General features: G+C 45.8%; 1 long non-coding RNA gene across 1 annotated transcript; it reads right to left on the bottom strand.

The window, feature by feature from the left end:
- Positions 1 to 1812: 1812 nt before the first annotated feature.
- Positions 1813 to 19588, bottom strand: LOC137854754 (uncharacterized). The gene is made up of 5 exons (XR_011095376.1): positions 18930 to 19588; positions 11595 to 11637; positions 10127 to 11458; positions 7867 to 8755; positions 1813 to 5783 (listed from the first exon to the last, which is right to left on the bottom strand). It is a non-coding gene; the product is annotated as an uncharacterized lncRNA (long non-coding RNA).
- Positions 19589 to 20942: the final 1354 nt, after the last annotated feature.

The raw sequence follows: 20942 nt of genomic DNA, 5'->3' as shown, positions 1-20942 counted from the left end.
ATCGTTGTGTGATTGCTCTTCTTTCTCTTAGCAGGAGATTGTCTTGGGTGCTTTCTTCCCCTCTGAGGAAAAATGAATAGTGAGAGCTGTGATGATTGGCAGCAAGGCTGGGAACAGCAGATGTGAGCCTGCACAGCTGGACAAAGACAAAAATGCACTTTGCTACCTACCTTTGTATTAAGGTTGCCCCAGGGATACCACAGTGCCTACGTGTGACTTAGCATATGAACGGCAAAAACATCGGGTACATTTACATATATAGGAACACTTGGTGTCCTTTTCAAAGTCAGAGAGAACAATGATTAAACGACATGAAGGAAATTTGGCTGCCTGGCTTTACTCTCAAATAATAGAATGACTGAGCGAGGAAATACAGAAAAAAAAAATAGGACTGGCAGAGGTGAAAAATTTATGAATTAAAACCAGCACATTTTCATTTCATTTACTGTTGTCTACCAGTTTATTACATGGGAATCTAAAAGGGACTTGATTTTGCCTCCAAGGCTGCAGTTGCTATGCTAGACACTAAAGTTAGATGTTTTAGATAAGATTTTAATATTAAATCTTCTTGCACCGAAAGGGAAAAGCCCTGCTAAATAGGGAAAATTAAAAAGCCTCGTTTCTCTCCATGGTGCTTCACTGTCGTTTTGTGCTGCAGTGCTTGGCCACAGTGGGATGTGCCAGCAAACAAAGCATGGGGAGGTGGGAGGTGTGTGTGTGTGTATGGGGGTGGCGGTGTTTTAACTATAACTACTGAAAAAAAATCATAATTTCCTCTCTCCATCACCTGCATGTGCTTATTTCCAGCTGCAGCTGTCCAGAGCACTGGCCCATGCACAAGTGTTCCCATATCAGCACGGAGCACCAAATCCTACATGTCCATGAGATGTAACCCACGGGATGTAACAGAATCCACTCGGTGCTTGTGGTCCAAAACATCAGACCTTTGCTGAGAGAGGTGGGATGGATTAAGCGAAATCGAGTATTTCCACGCTGCAGAAAATATCTTACTCGTTTCTATTCTGAACCACAAAAGGGAAATGAACAAAACCAGAAATTAAGCATGAAAACTACCGGTGTGTCTAAATGAAAATCAATGTTTTAGCCTGGCATTACAAAAGCTTTAAAAAGCAAAACAGAACAAAGAGCTTTGGTTCAATCAGGGCAATAAATAATAATATAGCAAAACCGATGTTTCCCCGCTGCAACTTTTCAGTTTTCCTGAGACCGCGTTTTTTCCTGTGGCTGAACAAGGAGAGAAGAAGGAAACCCGGCAGCGCTTTCTGGGATGTTTGAGCCAACAAGATGCTATTTTAGTGCTGTGCCACGCTGCGTGCTCCGGGATGCTGTCCAGAGCCAGCACGGCGGCGTCAGGATGCTGGGGCTGCAGCCCTCGACCAGCGCTCACAGCAAGCTGCTGGATTTGGAAACCTTCCTGCCAGCTGCACAAATCCGCCCTGAAATCAGAGGGTCCTGGCATCATTTCTCATGGGGTCAGGGTCTCCGTATTCAAAGGCAAAACCACGTGGATCATTCAGAGCAATGTAGAAGAAGCCAGGTTAATTTTGGCATAGGCAATGGAGTGCTCTTGTATTGCTCCTGTTGGTAATTAAGAGAAAGCAAATCGCAGGGGAGGACAATAAAAGTATTAATTAACAACTTTTTAAATAAGAAGAAAGTAATTTTTCTTAAAAAGGAGGTTTATGCCTGGAGAAAATACTTTAATAGGGTAATCACATTGTTGGGCATTTGACAAAAGCACACTAATAATTAAATGGGGGGGGGGTATTGACTGCACATTTAGATAATCACCAGTTCCCCCATGCTATTGCATGGACGTCCCAATTCTGCGGTCTCAAGCCTTGATTTAAAGCAGTGAAAGACACGCTTCATTTCAAGCATTTTTCAGCCACATTTCACTCGCTGGCCTCAGCTTGAGAACCATCCCTGTGGGCCCTGGGGAAGCCTCTGGGGTTGGCTGTGATGGGGAGCAATGTAGGGTCCGTGCCCTCGCCGCCTGCCCATGCAGATGCTGCTACGTTTTTTGTAGGATCACAATTAGCAGGCGCCCTGTTCATGTCCAGTGGTATCCAGGCAGGTTGGAAAAGTCTGGTTGCTGGTCCTGTAACGGGGTATCCAAACCATGTTAGCTCTGGTAGACTTTTGGAGACACCTTTTCTGCTCCTTCATGCTGGCAGATTAAGAGGTAAAACCCTTTTTACTGGATGAGATCCTAGGAAGTGCTGGACGGGGACACCTTTTGCATCGAGCAGTGGCATCGCAGCGCTGCCTAATTAACTCGGTTTGGCCTCAGCCAGTATCTGCCCTTGCAGCTGTGACCTCTCACCAGCAACACAAACAAACGCCGCTTTGCTTTGGGCTCCTGTCGGGAACTGCCAGCCCCTAACCGCGTGCAAGGCTCGGTTTTCGGTCGAAGGTAAAAGGGTAACCAAGCCACGACTGCTGGGAGGGGACAAACCCGAGCCAAACACTGGACCGAGGTGGGGGATCTGGTTTCTGAAATTGCACGGAGCCAAACAGGCAGGGCCTGAACCAGTGACATGCTGCTGCTTCCTCTGACTCATAACTGGTTTTTCGGAGAGGTTTTCAGGGAAATTTCTTCAGCGATTCCTCTGTTGTTGCCTGACTCATAGCGAAACACCGAAGTCATTATTAAAGTGAAATCGTAGCAAAAGGGGCTGTGAATGGTTGGTATTTACTCATTTAAAACACTCCATAGCCATATTGCAGCGTGCAGCACCCTTTACCCAATATTTAAGTATTATTTATTTACAACAGCAAATAGAAATTCTGTCATTTAGGAGCACAGGACGTTAACCAACAGGTTTGTAATGGAAGGTTAACCCGTTCACCAAGGTTCACCAAGGCATGGGGGAGAGGAGCGGGGCTCTGCTGGAGCCTCCACCCCCGAGGAAAGACCCCAAACCTACAGGGTTTGCCTTGCGACTCGCTGACAGCGGGGACGTGTGGGCATCCGTCGCCCTCCCCCTGCAACAGCTCCTTTGCTTTTTGAATTAAAACCCAAACCATCACTGCGGAAGAAGGGACTGAAAGAAAAAAAATAATAATCCCTCAAGTCTGGGAGCTCATATTTGCCTTCTCACCAGCTCTGCAGATACTTAATTTGAGCGTTGCTTCATCTCCTGTCTCCCTCATGTATCATCGCTAATTAAAGTACACACTCCCTGCACTTACCCGAGCGAGGATGTGGGAGGCAGGAGAGGCTCAGCCTCATTTGCCGCTGCTGGATTGCCTCTGCGAGGGCAGCGGGGTGCTGCTCAGAGCCCCCAGCCACCCAAATGGCACCGCTGACTTCTCCCCAGCTCCTGCAGCCTCCCCTCTGCATCCCTGCCCTGCTTCATTCCCACCCCTGGGATGTTAGAGCGTGTGAATACAGCCCACAGCAGGCTCAGAGACCATCAGTGCCTCCCGAAGATCCAAGGAGATGCCGTCAGAGGAGAAAACACCAAATGCAGTGGGTTGGACGTGTGGCCAAAGCCATTCCCTCGTCCCAGCCTCAAGTGTCCAAAAACGCCTGGGCAAAGCGCTGCCGAGAACTTCCACGGCTCTGAATAATTAACTCCCGGGGCTATAAAAAGCTACGGGGGAATGGAATTTAGAAAAATCTAGTTTTAGGATAATTATAGCACAAATCGGGAGAACGCTTGGACCCAAGGCAGATGTATTAGTAGGACAGCTGAGCGCAGTGGGTCAAATTCTGCCTTCTGCAGAGCTCCTCCGAGACAGACGCAGCCTGGGGAGCCGAAGCAGCCCCTGCACTTGGGCAGACAAAGCGAGTAGAAATCTAAAATACCACTTCTTAATACAGAAAACATTGAAACAAAGGAAATTATTCCAGGTTAGCATTCATGCCCCGGGTGTACATGTGGAGCGATATTTTCCAAAATATTTTGTTATGACACTGCTTTAAGCACCCCAGCCCCTATTACCACACCTACCGTGTAACAACTGGCCCTATAAAATCCCAGTTTGTTTGCAGACCTTGTCACTTCAGGGCTGTCTGGATTCCAGGTGCTGGGACTCACACGCTGCTGGGGAAAGCAGACCTTCACTTTTCCTAGCAGTTATGTCTCTGGTCTGTATTTTGCCTGGGAAGTTTGAAAACACCGAGCACTGAGTCACCAGCAAGCAAATGCACGGCTTTTCTTCCAGATTTCCAGTTTTTGAGCAAGTCATTGCTCTGTAGTGTCCAATTCGAGGTGCTGGGTCCTTTACCTCCCGGTCAAAGGAACGTGCAGAGTGGCAGAGGGGCCTGCCTGACCCCAAAGAGCACCCAGCTGGTGCAGAAAACCCATTACAGGGGAGCACTGGTGCGTTAGGAGCCCCGTGTAATAAATCCAGCACATTAAGGAAGGACTTGATGTGCCAGTTCGTGCTCTCCAAAGCAGTTCCTGAGCACACAGCTTGTGCTGCACAACAAGCACAGGTAACTGGGCATTTCTGGCAGAGACAGAGATGTGATCATCCCGCTGCACTTGTCAGGCTGCGCCTGGAGTGCTGCGCCCAGCTCTGGTCCCCGTAATTCAAAAGGGCATGGATAGATCAGAGAGGTCCAAAGAGGGCCATGAAGATGACCAGAGGGCTGGAGAACCGTGAATAAAAATTGAAGGAATTGGTTATTTTCACCCAGGAGAAGAGAAGGCTCAAGGGAGACCTCATCACAGTATTCCAGTGCTAACAGGGCAGCTACAATAAGGATGGAGGCTCTCTCTTCTCAAGGGGAGAAGACAAGGGACAACGGGTACATCCTGCATCAGGAGAGGTTTCATCTTGATAGAAGAAAGAAATTTTTGACAGCGAGAGCACTCACTCACCAGAACAACCTCCCCAGGGATGCGGTTGAATCACAATCACTGGAGGTTTTTAAGATGGGTGCAAGGCAGTCTCACCCAGGCTCCCTTTTCCCATGAAAGCTTGGACCCGATGACCTTTCCAGGTCCCTCCCAACTTGGGCTGCTGTATGGTTCTGGGATTTTATGAGCTACATCCATAAAAAGACCATTACCTTCCTGCCTGGCTGATCTGCAGGGTGTTTTTAGGTTGCATGGATTGACGAGGTGAGAAGCTGTCGAGGCAAATGGGAATCACCTGTGTTAATTAAAGATCCCACAACGGTTTTATGATGGTCGGTGTTCATTAACCCTCCTGTCCTGTGTTAGCTCACATTTCCATGACCTCTCTGTTACAGCATTATTCATCCCCGTATTATTGGGCACAGTCACAGCAAGTGCTGTTTCCATAGTGGTGAGCAATAACTTCCCATATACTTTGTTTATTAAGAGCATAGGCATCTTGCAAGGTAAAGGGCTCTCCTGTAAGCTCATGTCACTCCTTGGACTGAAAAAGTGCTGAAGTGAAGGCATGTGGTGTGAGCAGCGATTGTCTCCATCACTTCCCAGCACGGCTGCTGTTTGTCACGACACGCAGCAACTGAAGGGAGGAAGCAAGGATTGGGGTGCCAGCCAGAAACCCATCCTGCTCTGCCCCATTAGGGTCAAAAAGAAGAGCATGGGGTCAGGGTACCGATGGGTACAGATGGTGGAGATGGAGCCTATCCTTACTACGTGACAGGCGGCACGAAGCAAGTGGGAGCACAGGGGAGGGCTCAATGACAACCAAAAGCAAGACCTCCGAGTTGGGGAAAAGGCCTGGAGAAAAGGGAGAAGCTCCATGAGGATGCGTGCGAGGCAGACAGGGACGAGCAGCTGTGCAAACACAGGCCGGGTTCAGCTGCAGCAGCTCTGCCAAAAAAAAAAGAAAAGGTCTGAGAGGGCGGCTGTGGATCGCACACGGAGCATGAATCAACAGTGTCACTGTTGCTGTGGAAATGCCAGATGTTTCAGGGCAGATAAAGGAGGAGCAAGAGCCTATAAAACGTGAAATTACCCTTCCACACCAGTCAGGGGGTTAAACTGGAGCTTGTGGAGTGGCACTTGCACTGAGCCTGGCTGCAGGCTGGGAGCAGGGGCTGGCAGCCTCAGGATGCAAAACCTGGAGGGAAACATCATCCTCCAGCTGTGTAATGGGTTGTCTTAAGCAGAGCGGGATGCCTGTGGTGTGTGGGGAAAAAATATTGACAGGTAAGGGCAGCAAACAGCCAGACTGGGTGGCTGGAGGGGGACTGAAATTTCCATCACGCTACCAACAGGTCAGACAAGTGGTGCTTAGAGATGATAAAGCGGCACAACCTGCCTCGAGGCTGGAGAAAAGATTAAATGAGCCCCTGCGAATCTTTCCAGCTTTGTTTTTTCTATGATTTATCAGAGGATTCACAGCTAGAGTTTCCCACATTCAGGGTTTAAAACGCAGCTCCGTCAGCCAGCCCCGCAGTGAAGATGCTGGGAGAAAAGGGAGACAACTCCTGCCAGGGGACATCCAGGGGGAGCAAAACCCACACCAAGTCCCCAGCACGCTGTGCTCCAGTCTCCTCGGGAGCTGAGAAGGCAACACACATAAAATATCAGCAAAAAATTACGGACAGGTCAAAATCAGGGTAGTATTTCAGTTCGGGTTTGTTGTTGTGCATCTAGGTTTCTTCATCTGGGCTTTCTTTTCACACAGGTGTGCAAGAAGGGGATGAGGGACAGAGGTCACAGATGCAGCAAAGGAAATTCTGAGTAGAAGCTAGGGAAATATCTCCATCACAAGGGTCAAGCACTAGAAAATGTTGCCAAGAGAAGCTGCGGTATCTCCATCCTGGAGTTTCAAACCTTACTGGCACGGACCCCATCTAGCTTTGAGGTCAGCTGTGCTGGAATTGGGGTGGCTCTAAGACCCCAGAGGACCCTTCTACAATGCAAACAGAGGTAAAACAGGAGTTTCCCAGCAACAGCAGAATTTCCCATATTTCTTAATGCCTAAAAAACACCGTTTCCCTTGGAAAAATGTGCAACAGCTGGAATTTATCCCCAGGACGCCCCAGTCCTACCCAGTTCCCCCAAGCAGCCAGCCCAGGGCTTGCTGCTGAGTCTATCCCACACCACATCCCAGGCTCATCTCTGCTGCTGAGCTCCAGGCTGCTCGATAAGGACAAACAGCTCATTTACCTGCCTTGGTTCATTACAGTGGAATGCAAATAGGGTACATATACCGATGTGGTCATAGGAAAAAAAAAAAAAAAAAAAAGATAAATGAACATCCTTTCTTTCATTGCTGTCCCTCTGCAGCGTGGGAGAGGACAATTTATGCTAATTCCTCTCCCATTCTCATAGTGTTTATTGATTTCTCAGGGCCTTAGTAAATCCACCGAGTGGCAGCCAGAGAAGGCACACCACCGCAGCAGTGGGTGTCATCGGCACGGCCCTAAAAGACACCTTACAAAGACTGCAAGACATCATCCCTACTTGAATAAAAGGGGGAAAACATCAAGACCAGCGTCTTACTCAAATCACAGTGAGCTCCTTAAAGCCCCGAACACCACCCAGCCCATCAAGCCTTCCCCGTGTTTTAATGCAGGCTTTGCTCGCATCTGCACCAGGCCATTTTTCCTTCTCTCTGCCTGCTGAATGCCCAGAAGTGGCAGGGCAGAAACCGTTCTGACACCCAGAGCCAGGGTGACGTGGCAAAACAGGGCTATTAGATGATGACTGCCTTGTAACCGAGCCAAGTTAGCACAACTCCAGGAGCCCTGTGCTGATGCAACCATGACAGCATGTGCAAGGAGACTCTCCTGCCTCCTTACAGCACTTTTCTGCCTATTAGCTAGAAAATAAATTGGTAGGAGCATCCTATTTCTTTGCACGGAGGTCAGATACCCAGAGCCCGGATAATGTTTAAAAACAGCATGGAAATCTCTTGGTTAAAACATTTAAAACCCGAACGTACCTTAATATCCATGGTTATAAAGGGATACACGGGGCTGAGGGGGCTGTCATTGCCTCCGTGGTGTGGCTCTCTGATAAGCGGGGTGCTTTGTCGGAGGTGGTGCCCAAACAGCCTTTCCGGGTGCTGGCACAGGGAAAGGATAGACGAGGCAATCGATCCACTTGAATTTAAAAAGACAGATTTATGAAGAATAATTGCCTTCTAACTTGGCAGGGAATGTGTGCTGCCTTCAAGGGATTCACAGCTGTGTCCTGTTCTGGGGGAGTTAACCGGGCTTAGAAAAAAACATTTGATCTATTCTTCCTTCCTTAATTCAACAGAGCTGCGAGTCTCCCAGGATATTTCTATTAGGATTGCAGCAGGCTTTCCATTTCGGTGTGTTGGCAGAGGAGATCTGTCACACTGATGGAATTTTCTACATGGGAAGTATCCCCAGCACTTCCAGCAGACAGCAGCATATACATCACCCCAACAGCTGGCTGCGCGTGTCGCAGGGGCAGCGAGATGGGATGCCTTTCCCTCCGACTACAAATGCAGGTTGCCTCGAGCAATGTGAATTTCGCAGCCGGATTGCCACGTTTTGCATGTTTCTGGGCTAGACTGGCAGTGCTGGCATTCAGCTTCACTCTAAGCTAAGCCACAATTAAGCGCAAAACAAACAGATCGAGTTGCAGAAGCATTGGTGTTTGCAGCAAGCTTCCCAACTTCATCCATCACTTCCTGCAGCTCTTTGCACAGATGCCTGGCTCTCACCTTTTAAAAAGATGGATTTTTTTTTTTAAAGTTCATATTTGCACAGCATTTGAGCACAGCTGGAAACTCCTGGTATAACCATCCTCCCAGGAGGAGGGGGAGACAAAACATCCCACGGGAGCTCCTGAGTGGTGACCTGAGAATTAAACAAGATAAAAAAATAATGAGCCTAAAAGAAAAGGAAAACCAAATTCAGCTCCAAGCTCCTGCTTTTGTTTTTAATTGTGGATACAGAGTGCTGCTGTGATGGGAGTATATGATGTTGGCAGCATCAGCCCTGGAACCAGCCTTCATAGAAATGTGGTGCAGCCACCACTGGAGCGGGTTTGCAGACCCTCTCAGACACCACCAGCCAGCACTGACTCACTCTGAAGCTCGTAATTTATCTTTTGTTACATACACAAAGAACTTGAGTAGAGTTATAGAGTCATATTTCCAAGGTAAATCATTAGCACTGACTGAAAAGGCTGTCCCATTAGAAATGTGTTTCCAGGAGATTTTACACACGCAGCTGAAGCTCCCCATGTGTTCCAAGCACGTCCTTTCTCTGCTGCAAGTGTCTCAAGGCTAACTTCTATTATGTGGCCCTTTGCAAAGCAAGAAAAAGCCTGCTGTGATGCATGCGATGCCTGATGAGCTCTGTCTGATGTAGAGGAACCCAAACATTATTCAGGTCCTTGGATCAGGGTAGGGGCCAACTCTTCCCTTTGGTGAATCAAGGCTGCAGGTGACTGGACCACAGACCTGTCCCTCATTTTGGACTCAAAGTGTGGATGAAGCAGCCCTCAAAATGAAATATATGCTAATTTGAGAGTTTTTAAGTCTACTCTGCTTTAAAAGTAAGACTCTGAAACATTTTATCTTGTTGATATGCTGGTCAAAATAGCCATTTAAGCCATCTCTCTGCCAGAAAAGCAATGCCCCAGAGAAGTAGTTTTTCAGTCTTGTTTCAAATATCCCCACATTTCCCCGAGAGGCCGTCCAAAGGTCTGTTTCATGACCTGCGTAGAGAGTTTCTCCTAGCCCTTACAGTATATGCATATGTTAAAAGTGTGCAAGAAGTCAAAAAAGGCTTCAGAAAAATTTTCCAAATGAGTGAATTCAATTATTTGAGTTTACTCTTGCCAATCCACTACTATTTTCCAGCAGCTCTACAGACGTGACAGCTGTGGGACCATTGGCATGGCAGCCCATCACGGTGGCCGAACTCGGGGCACAGAGGCAGGTCCCCCATGGGTATCGGTGTCACGGCAGCAATCAGACAGCTCTGAGAGCCACAGCCCCTCGTGCTGCTCCTCGGGGGCTCTGCCCAGGCTGCCAGGTGCTCTCACAGCCCCTACGCCCCATGAGGGTGCACCCTTGGGCTCTCTGTAAGGCAAGACCTCCCAAGACCACTAATCTCACGTAGGAAACATAAGACCTTAACTTAGCAAGTAAGTGGAAGGGTTCACCTTGTGATGGCAAACCCTTCAGGCTGGTCTTTGAAGCAGAAGTCTTTGAAGCTCACCATTTTCTGCAGCTGGTGTTGATGCAGAAGTTATTGAGCTCAATATCTCTTCCCTCCTGCACCTTTCCCTCGTGAAGTATCATGCATGCTGCGGTGTGATGTGCTCTACCAGTCTGTCCCAGTAGCGATGATGAAGTTTGGCAAAGCCATTCAGTCCTCGGCTGCTATTATATAAGATATTAGAGTGCTCTTAAACATGCCTGCCAGCAATTTGATAGTGTTGCTTAAACACTGTCACCGGAGACTTATCTGCCTAACACCGCAGTCACGTTCCTCCGAGGTGGCCTTGTCCACCAGCAGTGACCAAGGAGGCTTTCCTCTGAAATGTCTCAAAGCTTTTCTGCTTCCCTCTGAGGTGCTGGCCTGTCGTCGTGTGTGTTTGTGGGGTACCCCAGGTGCCTTTCATTAGTAGTTACCCAAAGTGGACTCTTTTGATCTGTGGAACCCTTCAAATTACGCTGGTGGAGCAGTGACGGCAGACTCTTACCTTCCATGCAGAAAGATATCCATGCTTATTTGTTATTTCCAGTCCATTTGTTCAGGAGGATGCTAAAGAAACCCATTCCCCCGGAACTAGATCTTAGAATTATGCCCCAATGGTTACAGACCCACCTGCCTGCCCACCACCTTCTCATGGCCCAAGTCCCAGGTCTTTCCTATGTTTTTTCTCTGCCCCTGTTCCTACCAGCCAGACCACCCCTGTCTATCTTTACATCTGTTCCCCACTCACTAGTCTGCCTCGTCTTTGTCTGCTCTTCACAGCTCTTCCTCATGCATCCATATGCTTCTGCTGCAAGCACAGCATTTCTTTGCTCTTGGCTTCAGTGCTCAGTCACAGAGGAAGAACTCCCGAGATTAAGCTGGGCTGGAGCTTTGGGTTTGGAGATGGAATCATCCAAGAACTTACCCACTCCACCAGACATCTAAAGGGTACATGAAGCAGCGTGTTTTTCAGAGGTTTGTATCTTTGCCAGACTTAGGTGAGAGGGAAAACTGCTAACTGATCCAGCCTTGAATCAGATCCTCCTCCTGAGCTTCAAATCCTGCTCAAAAATGAGGCACTGCAGTCTAGGCGCAAGAGCTCCAAGAATTCTGACTTAAGGAAATTAAACTTGTTTGTGTCAGACTTTTTCCAAATTTGCTAGATCAGATTTGCTGAAGCTTGCAAATCAACCAGCTCTGAGAACAGGCAATGTAATACGTAATCCACTTGGATCCAATCTCCTTTGACAAGGCACAAGCAGCTGAAAGCCAAACTTGAGAATGGAAATTATTGAGTAACTCCAAGTCCACACGGCTGCGGTACTTTAAATGCCCTTCTTCTTTAAGAATCTGGAGGCACAGAGAAAATACAAACCTTGATGAAATACAGGTTATCTCTAATAGTTTACATATTTGGTAACATAAAATTAAAGACTATACAAGCTTTATCTATATTAAGTGCTAGAAAAATGTCAAGTTTTGTTACCAGTGAACATTTTGAGTGCCTCCTAAATTCTCAGTTCAAACTTCTGAAAGACAAAAAAAAATGCAAGATTGAGTTACAAGATGAAAGAAGACCTTTCATGACTGTACATTATAACTCATGAATCCCTTTCTCAATTACCCCAAAAGTAGGTCTCTATGTTACCCTGAACCAGGCTTCAGTACGTGACATTTCCAAGCAATTTGGGCCTGTCAAAGGTTTTAGTTTACCCTTAATTAGAAAGGGGTGCTCACCTCAAAACAAAGCTGACATTTGCTCTCATTTGCTCATGGCAATTATGTGTTTACCTAGCACTCAACACAGCAGAGCCCCAAGCTTTGCCCTTTGAGTGTAACAGCATTACGAAGCAACAGCTTTACATCTCTATTACCAGCACAGCTTTCCCACCAGCCATTCTTCTACCTCCACACGTCCTCTTTCCCACATGCAGACATAGATATTCACCTCTCAACAAGGGGAGCATCCGCGGACCCTTTTTGGAGGAGCCTCTGGCACTAGTTAATCTGGCCATGGGGATCTGCTCTCCCTATGGTAAGGGAGGAAAAAACGGTACCTCTGGTTTGGGGGTGTTTTAGGTCTTCACGTAAACCTTTCTCCTTGCAGATGTCAAGGTCCAGATCAACCCCAAATGCACATGATCAAGTTGACTCTGAACCTATCTAGACAAGCCAGCTGCCAGGCAAGACTTCATCCCACCATCCTCATCCCCAGCCACACGCCCTTTCTACAGTTACTGTCACAGGCTCGGTGGAGGACTGGCTATTTCCTCTTCCAGACCTTCACCAGGAGATAGAAACCTTGCACAGAGCGACTGTAATAACTATTCTTCATATTGTCCAGATCTTCCACTGCACAAAATGTTAACACATGGAGCCAAATAGCATCATTAGTCATTTACCAGAAAGAATGACACAAACTTCAACAAGAAAATAGAGCAACTCTCCTCAATAACTCAGAAGAAGCTGTGCTCTTTCAAGACTCCATAAATATGTCTTTGCCCATTATGTAAAATTAATTTCCGTATCAGACTGAGCTAAAGAATTATTAGGAATATCAGAACAAGATGAAAGGTTGCTTAAAATGGTCTGTGTTACTGATTGTATCAGTTACTACTTGCAGCTTTAAAAAAGTCAATGCCATCTAATAGCATCCATATTTTATCTGTTGAGAAATCTAATACTCTCAGAAAAGAAGCAATATCAGACTGCATGGTCAGTCTTATTTGGTAGAGAAAATAGAATTCTAAGAAATTTAATCTTGGACAATAAAAGAGAAAATAGTGAAACCCTGCTGATATGTTGCATATGCACGTGGAAGGGGAGAAGAAATTAAATTATTGTGATGAATAAGGAAAACAACTTATAAATAATGAAGATGCCAGCATAATGTATTTTTTGTTTCTGATGTTGGTAAGGAAAGATAAGAAGATTGCTGCAATATCACACCATCACTCTGAATGCACTGTATTTAACATATAAATTAAAATTCTGCCAATAATCCCAGGTACAGAGTGGCGTGCCTATGACGAAGACATTCATTTCTGAAATTCAGGACTGTAATGGTCAACGTCACATAATCATATTGACATCTCTTTCTCCCATAGCTGATGTAACCAACTACCACTTGTATGCTGTTTTTTACCCTATGGTAGCACCCAGATGCTGGCAAAGGTTGGGGCTGCTCGCCCTGGACACCAGCAATGAGTGGAGGGCAGGGAAGAGCAAGGTAGTAAGTGGATCCTGGGAATGGAGTACTGTTTTTTCTCCTCCTCTCCTCATGTTTTGAAGGACCAGCTTTGTTAGCAGTCTGTTTAAGCTGCCCCAGGAGCACGGCACTAGCTCATAGTGCCACACTACCAATGTAAGCTTTGTTCTGGCACTAATAACCCTACTGCAGGCACTTGGTTCAGACAAGTTTAGTATGTATTTTAGCATCTGACATCCTCCCTTTCCAACATCTCTTCTTTGCGAAAAAAGCAATTTATTTATTTATTTACTTGCTACATTTTTTTGGTCTGCTTTTAGACTAGCTCTGTCTCCTTGATCTCATCCATCCACAAAAATACTGCAGTCGAAAGAAATCTGCCTGACTGTAGCAGACCACTGATTTGGAGTGAGAGTGCCTACTCTAAAACTCTGCCTCAAATCAGCATCTGAGATGCTCTTCCCCCGATCAGGATGACTTTTGCAGTTAGCTTTAAAAAGCTACACATGATAAAAGCCAGTCAGCTGGCTCCCCAAAACTTTTAAATGTCATTATCCACATATGCATCTTAAGATTGAATCTAATGTGTGTGTGTTATCTAAATGCTTACTGCAGTGGTTTGTTACCCCAGCTTAAATCTAGTGAGGAGTGTTATTCACCACTGCTATTTTAAGAGGAGCCCACTCCTGAATTACCCTCATGATCAGGACTCCTTTTCAGTGAGTGAATTTCATGGTCCTGCAGAATTAGGCCTTACATTATTACAATTATGTGCAGAAATTACATGACCTTGTTTTGTATTTCCTTGACATAAAATTGTGTGTTTCTCATTAATTTCTGATTTTTTGTCTGATAGCGTAGTGATAATTTCTTCCTGAACACGGAGCGTAATGTGCTCAGCTATTACTGCCTCCAAAAAGAAGCAATTATTTTGCTTACAATGCTTTGTGAATCGAGTTCACCAAGGGCTAGACAGAGGTGTCAGCTATTCTCTGCACCATCTGATATTTGTATGTTAATTGAATCGTCCTTTGAGAGGGCCACCCTGTTTAGCTCATCAGAGAAGAAGGAAGGCAGCTAATTCATGCCTCGGAGGGGGCAGGTGAAGGAGGGAGCCCATTATCAACAGGATCAGTTACTACATTTCCTTTATATCAGAGTTAAAAGATGTGTGTGCATAAACAAGACCAAGGCCGTGGCTGCTCCTTTGAAGCCACTGGACTACACAAATTTGCCCTGGCCAAGACTCTGATCAAATTGACCTGGCCAAGACTGAAGTACGCATACAGCAAAACTTCTCCTAAAGAGCTGACTGACCACTTGCAGTTTTCACAGTTTCAACTAGTTCTGCCAATTGCAGATAGAAACAAATCAATTTCAATCATACTTTGCATATTTTACTTAAACTTAAAAAAATAATAATAATACTACTATCTCTCACCCATGATGATACAACATTTTGCAACTTAATAAAAGATGTAGATACACACGGTACTTTCTGAGGATTGGAGGACAGACTGCATTTGAACATCCAGATTGTCAGTTTTTTTCTGTAGTTCATAATTTCCTATCATAAAGCATAAATTAAACATTTTCTATTCGCTTGTGACTTTTTTTTCTAGGCAAATTGGGTCAAGCAGTATTTGGCTAAAAATAGCTACAAAGCACAAAGCAACATTTAAAAAGCGATTTGTATATTATTTAAATATGAAATGATTTAAATCTTAAATAGCAATTGCTGTTAAAAAGTGACTCACCTATTAACATACGTATATTTCTAAGGTGAGAGGATTGAGCTGAATAGAAACCATTGGACTGAATAGAAGCCTTTCTATAACTCCACAAACTGGCCTGGCCACAAGGTTGTTTAAGACATTAAAGCCAGTCGAGGTAGTCTCCTAACATCTCACTTCTACTTCTGTGTTAGTGCAGAAAATCACACTTTGCTTTTTCTATTTCCAAACAGATTTTCAGCTTTCAATTAACTCATCATTGAGTGAAACTAGATGAACGTGCTGAAACAAAAACTCCACTGAAATCCTGCTGAGACGAAATAGCTGTAAAACTGTCTTATTATTGTGACAAAAAACTTGTTTTAGATGTTTGTGTGATGACTCTTATGAGCTTAATGCTCTTTCTTTTTCAAACTTTGGAAATATGCAATGTCATTTTTAAATATTATGCTTTATTTATGTCTACTTAATTTTTCAGATATTATGGCCTCAATACACTTGTCATCATTTCATGTCTTAAAACAGATCATCAGTTTTGTTATTGTAGTTTAATTTTAAGGTTGTTTCTGAACAACATCTGCTTTAAATATCTTTTGTTTTTAAAGCAACATGATTTTCTATAATGAAAAATTAAATTCACTGTGAATAAATAAACATGAGAAGAACCGTTCTTGCTTTACTTCTGTTATGGTGGTTTCTGAACAAACCATTACCACTGAGGAAAAAAAAATCCTGAAAATATAATAAATGTAATGAGCTGTAAGGAGTTTGATTAATGGTGTGAAAAATGTTGCTGATGATACGGAGTTATTTAGAACAGAAAAATTGGAAGACAACAGAGGAGTCTTGGGAGGACCTCACAGCAGCACCTGAGCAGCAAGTTGGTAGTTAATTTATGGATAAATTTGAAGTGACATACATGGAAAAAAATCCAAATCCTACAAAACAATGAATTTTAAATGATCATTTTCCATATGTTTAATAGATGGGAGTTTTTGAGAAACAATCAACACAACAGCTGTTACAAATAGAAACATAAAATTAAGGAGAGAAGAAAGGAACACAAAAAGAATTGTCTGGGCAGGACTGGAGCCATGCAGGAAATGTCTCCTGGCACACAGGTCAAGTGTCCTCCACCTCCAGCAGCCTAGATTGGGGCTGGGAGAGATGCAGAGGAGGACAATGAAGCAGGGAGCCACAAAGACTAAGTGGGATGGGGAAGGAAAAAGAGGTGATTGTTGAAGCTGGTTCCTAGCAAGTTTAATGCTCTCCAGCTGTTGTACTGGATGAAAAGGTGAGCACGCAGAAAATATCTGACTATGAAACATCTCTGCAGCTCCTTGCCACAGGTTACAGTGCAAGGAAGGTGGGAATGTGTTGCCCCATGCTCGCTGTTCCCTCGCTCTACTACAGCTCCTCAAATCACCGTATTTCTGGGAAGGGCTGTATCACCATAAAGGCAGGGATATGCACCCGAACAATCACATAGATACTGGTAACATCTCAGAAATTAAATAGGAAATGTTTCTCATGGAGAAGCAAGCAAGATTTACATTTTTGTTTGAGATATTTAATTCTGGTGTTGTGAGTAACAGAACCTGAGCTTGGACATTTGGAATTGCCAACTGATATTGGAAAGCAATCCAAAAACTCAATCTATTAGCCTGATTACGAGAATAGCAATGGAAGACTCATTTATCAAATAAGTCATAAAAGATTCAAGTGTGCTTGACCACTGGCTGACTCCATCTCACAAAACGCATTTCAGCAGCTCTGAGGCCCAGACTTCAACCCTGACACTTAGCATTCAGATGGCACCTCTACAGCTCGACTGGAAATCCACCCACATACCTTATTTAAATCTCCAATTTCACAGAAACTTCAAAAGAATGTACAACAACAGCAACGCAACACTGCCTTTCACCTCGCCAGGCATTCACTGTACCTGAAGAGCCCCTTGGGAATGATGCACCCCTGCAGACAGTTGTTACAGGATGTGGCTGGGTGTGAGGGAGGGCCATGATGAGCAGAGCAAGCTCAGGATGGCAAGTAGAGGGTAAGGGACAAGGAATGACTCGGTCTCACCATTTTTCAGGCTTAACATCTCATTTATTGCAGAATCACACAGAATGACAGAATTGTAGGGGTTGGAAGGGACCTCCAGAGACCATCGGGTCCAACCCCCCTGCCACAGCAGGTTCCCTAGAGCAGGCTGCCCAGGCAGGCGTCCAGACGGGCCTTGAATATCTCCAGAGAAGGAGACCCCACAGCCTCCCTGGGCAGCCTGTCCCAGTGCTCCGTCACCCTCACCGTGAAGAAGTTCTTCCGCATGTTGGTGCGGAACTGCCTGGGCTCCATTTTGTGGCCATTGCCCCTTGTCCTGTCCCCACAAACCACTGAGAAGAGGTTGGCCAAATCCCTCTGTCTCCCACCCCTCAGGTATTTGTACACATTGAGGAGATCCCCTCTCAGTCTTCTCTTCTCCAGGCTGCACAGCCCCAGGTCTCTCAGCCTTTCTTCATAGGGAAGATGCTCCAGGCCCTGGATCATCTTTGTGGCCCTCCGCTGGACTCTTTCCAGGAGATCCCTGTCTTTTTTGTACCAGGGAGCCCAGAACTGGACACAGGACTCCAGGTAAGGCCTGGCCAGGGCGGAGTAGAGGGAGAGGATCACCTCCCTTGACCTGTTGGCCACACGCCTTTCAATGCACACCAGGAGCATTTCTAACACTAACAGCAGTGCCAGGTTCCTATTTAGCCCTTGTTTTCATTAGCTCTCAAGCATTTTGCAAGGAGAGGCAGTCACCTCTCCTCCAGCCCTTTTTGGGACTGCGTTGCCCAGTGCATTGCCCTGCACCACCCCTGCACTCACTCACAGCCCAACGTGCATCTCGTTTTCTTTGAGGGCAGTGCTAAGGACATCTGCCAGGAGCACAAACAGTGTTTATCCACAAGGCTCCAAGAGCCAAAAGGTTCCTGATTTAGATCTCCCCGACTGTTCCCCTCCCCACAAAATAAGTGTTTTGCTGTCATGGAGACAGACAGCGCTGATCTCTGCCCTTTGTTCTGAAAAACAAGAGACACTCGCCTGAAACCAATTCGGATGAACAAGACTGTCCACCATCGGAAATAGTTCAGCTGTTAATAATTTGGTGGTTGACAGAATGGAGACATAAGAAATGAAAACATTTCCTCCTCCTGCCTTGCCACAACCTTGCTTTCCTGGTGGTTTGGGAGTTTCTTTCTGAAGTGTAACCTCAATTTTTTTCCTGCAAATTTAAGCTCCTCATCCCATCCACCAAGAACTGATTCCTCCTTTCTTTTCCACCTCCCCCAGCAGCCTCATGCCAGGGGTCTCCCTGAGCCTGTGCCTCTGCCAGCCCTCCCCTGATGCAAGGCTGCCACCCACACTCAGGGTCCTCGACTTCCCCCATCCTTGCTGTCCTTGACTCACCTCCTACAGATTTAGTATGTTGTTGTGTTTGTTATTTTTTCTTTTCTTTAAGGTTATTCTGAACTCTCACCCTTCCCCCTGAAGCACTTTCAGCTAATACTGCTTGTGTCTTGTCTGCAAATTAAAAGCTCAGACCGCCTTGCTCCTGTCGTCCAGGTGGTCACTGAACACAGAGCAAAACCTTGTCCAGGATGGGTGCAGTAACACCCAAGAAAAAAACTTATTTTCATTTTGAAGTGAACCCTTACTGTTCCCCTTACACTGTTATCTATTAATCTCATGGTAGGTTCAGCCCTTCCTGGTCAGACACAGCACTCAAAAACTTCGGGACAATATTTCTGATACCTATTTTTTTTCCCCTTGGGTGCATTGGCTTTTACCTGACCATAAAAGAAAGTACACGAGAGTTTTTAAGAACAGAATGTACCTGCTGCTACCTGTCTCCTGCAGCCCTTCCAGGTGCTTTCCAGCAGTCTGTTGTTCCCCTGGCACTTGGGTGGGGGGAAGGTGCCTTTGGCTGACTCATCTGTAAGCCATTTCCTTCACTTTCCCTTTGGTACGTCTGCAGGCCCCTGGGCTTCCTCATCCATCCCTCCTGGTCCTCTCATCGCTTTATCTTCAAAGGTGGAAGAGGAATGAACTCTTAGCTCCAGGAACTAGCCTCTATCCTGTTCTTTTCCTTTTTCTGTGTTGAAACCCTCAGCTGGGGACAAGAATTGTGCTCACAATGAAAGCACGAGCAGGAAGGCAGAGGGCCCTGGGACAGCAGTGAAGTACAAAGCTGGAGCCTGTGGGCTCCTGAGGAGGGCAGGAGGCTGATGCTGCTGGTGTGCCCAGTACCAGAACTGAAGCCAAGCAGCTGAGGGATGCCGCTGAAAGATGCAGAGCAGTCAAAATGAGGAGGGATCTCTCAGGCAGCACAGGATGGAGTGGTTCTGAGCAGCCTTGGCATTAAATGGCAGAACCAGCTCTAGCAGCTGTGTCTGGATGACCCTACAAAGCATCCCCACCTGTGGGACTGTGCCCAGGCAGCAGACCTGAACACATGGGCAGATAACTCTGGCCCTGGGAAACTGCTTTCTGACCCCAAAACAAGCCAATACCCTGCAATTTCCTAGTTAGGTGAAACCTAAAGAGGATGGAAGAAACCAGCAAACCAAACAGGGTTACTTGACCCCAAGAATGTCATGCGCATTATTATGAGTGAAAACAGATGACATCTGGGTCATTATTAAAAACTGGCAATAAGCCTGAGGGGGGAAAAAAAAAGAGAAAAAACAAAAAGTATAAGAAAAAAAACAAACATGCAGGCTGCAAGGCTACAAAAATGTTACAGGTAGAAGCAATGTTTTTTCCGAGGATCTTTTTGATTAAAATGCTGATGATGCTGCAGACACCGGTCCAGGAGCCTTCAGTGGTTCTCCTGTCACCAGTGAAACATTCTCACCTTGCAGAGAATTTCAAGCAGCCACGATCAGCCCCACCACCAGCTGTGGCTGAGAATGGATGTTTAGTAACTGGTCTCCAAGCCTGGCTGAAAACCAGCATGGGCTGCAGCAGGGCCAGGGGATTTGACTCTTCTTCATCTTGCAGCATCGGACTCCCACTGGCAGCGTATTTGATAGATTGCCAACAAAAGTGGAGTCAGCCCACTGAATGATGCTCTCTGCATCTCATTTGAATTCCAAAAGGTCTGCTTTCTTCCCATTAATGACAGTCAGGAATAGCAGGGTAGCTCTGAAGTATTGAGTGATTACAAATAACATTCACAAAATATCTTTCATTCAAAAGGAGCATTATAAACAAAATTATCAGGAGTTACAGTCTAGTCTATGCCACCATATTCTTGCTCTGCTCCCCACTTTAAAATCCCAATGAAGCTGTATAAGCAGATGGGGATCCTCAACTCTTGTTTACTACTTCTGTGCCACAGTTTTACTGAAAATTAGTAGTTTTATGACAGCTCATAACCTTGTCCCATTACACTATGTATTTAACGTATACAGTTACCTCTTTGGGGAGCAGACTTGCCAGGCTCAGCAAATAAGGGACAAAGGACCCACATTCTAGAAACAGAGAAGATCTAAATCCAAGTGCTTAAGTCACACTGAAGTAAAACAGAAATAAATAACATTCCAAGTGGAGTCAAGCTCCTAAAATTATACTTACTGGCATGGACCTACCTGAGCTGGAAATGAAAATCTATGGCAGATGAACTGATGCCTCTTTGATTCCAGTCTAAGGTCTTACGTACTCAGCAGCACAGGCCCACAGAGGTACCTGATGTTTATGTGGCCAGAAAAGCCCACCCTTTCCTTCCGAGCCCATGGTATAAGTTTAAGCATTAGCCCCTGATGTTCCCACCTGATGCAGGATAAACCAGGGGCTTTGATCATGGCATGGAAGCAGAGGGGGTGTCCATGAACAAGCCCTGATGGAC

Source organism: Anas acuta, chromosome 3 (assembly GCF_963932015.1).
Source record: "Anas acuta chromosome 3, bAnaAcu1.1, whole genome shotgun sequence".
NCBI lineage: Eukaryota > Metazoa > Chordata > Aves > Anseriformes > Anatidae > Anas > Anas acuta.
This window is presented reverse-complemented; position numbering and strand designations above follow the sequence as displayed.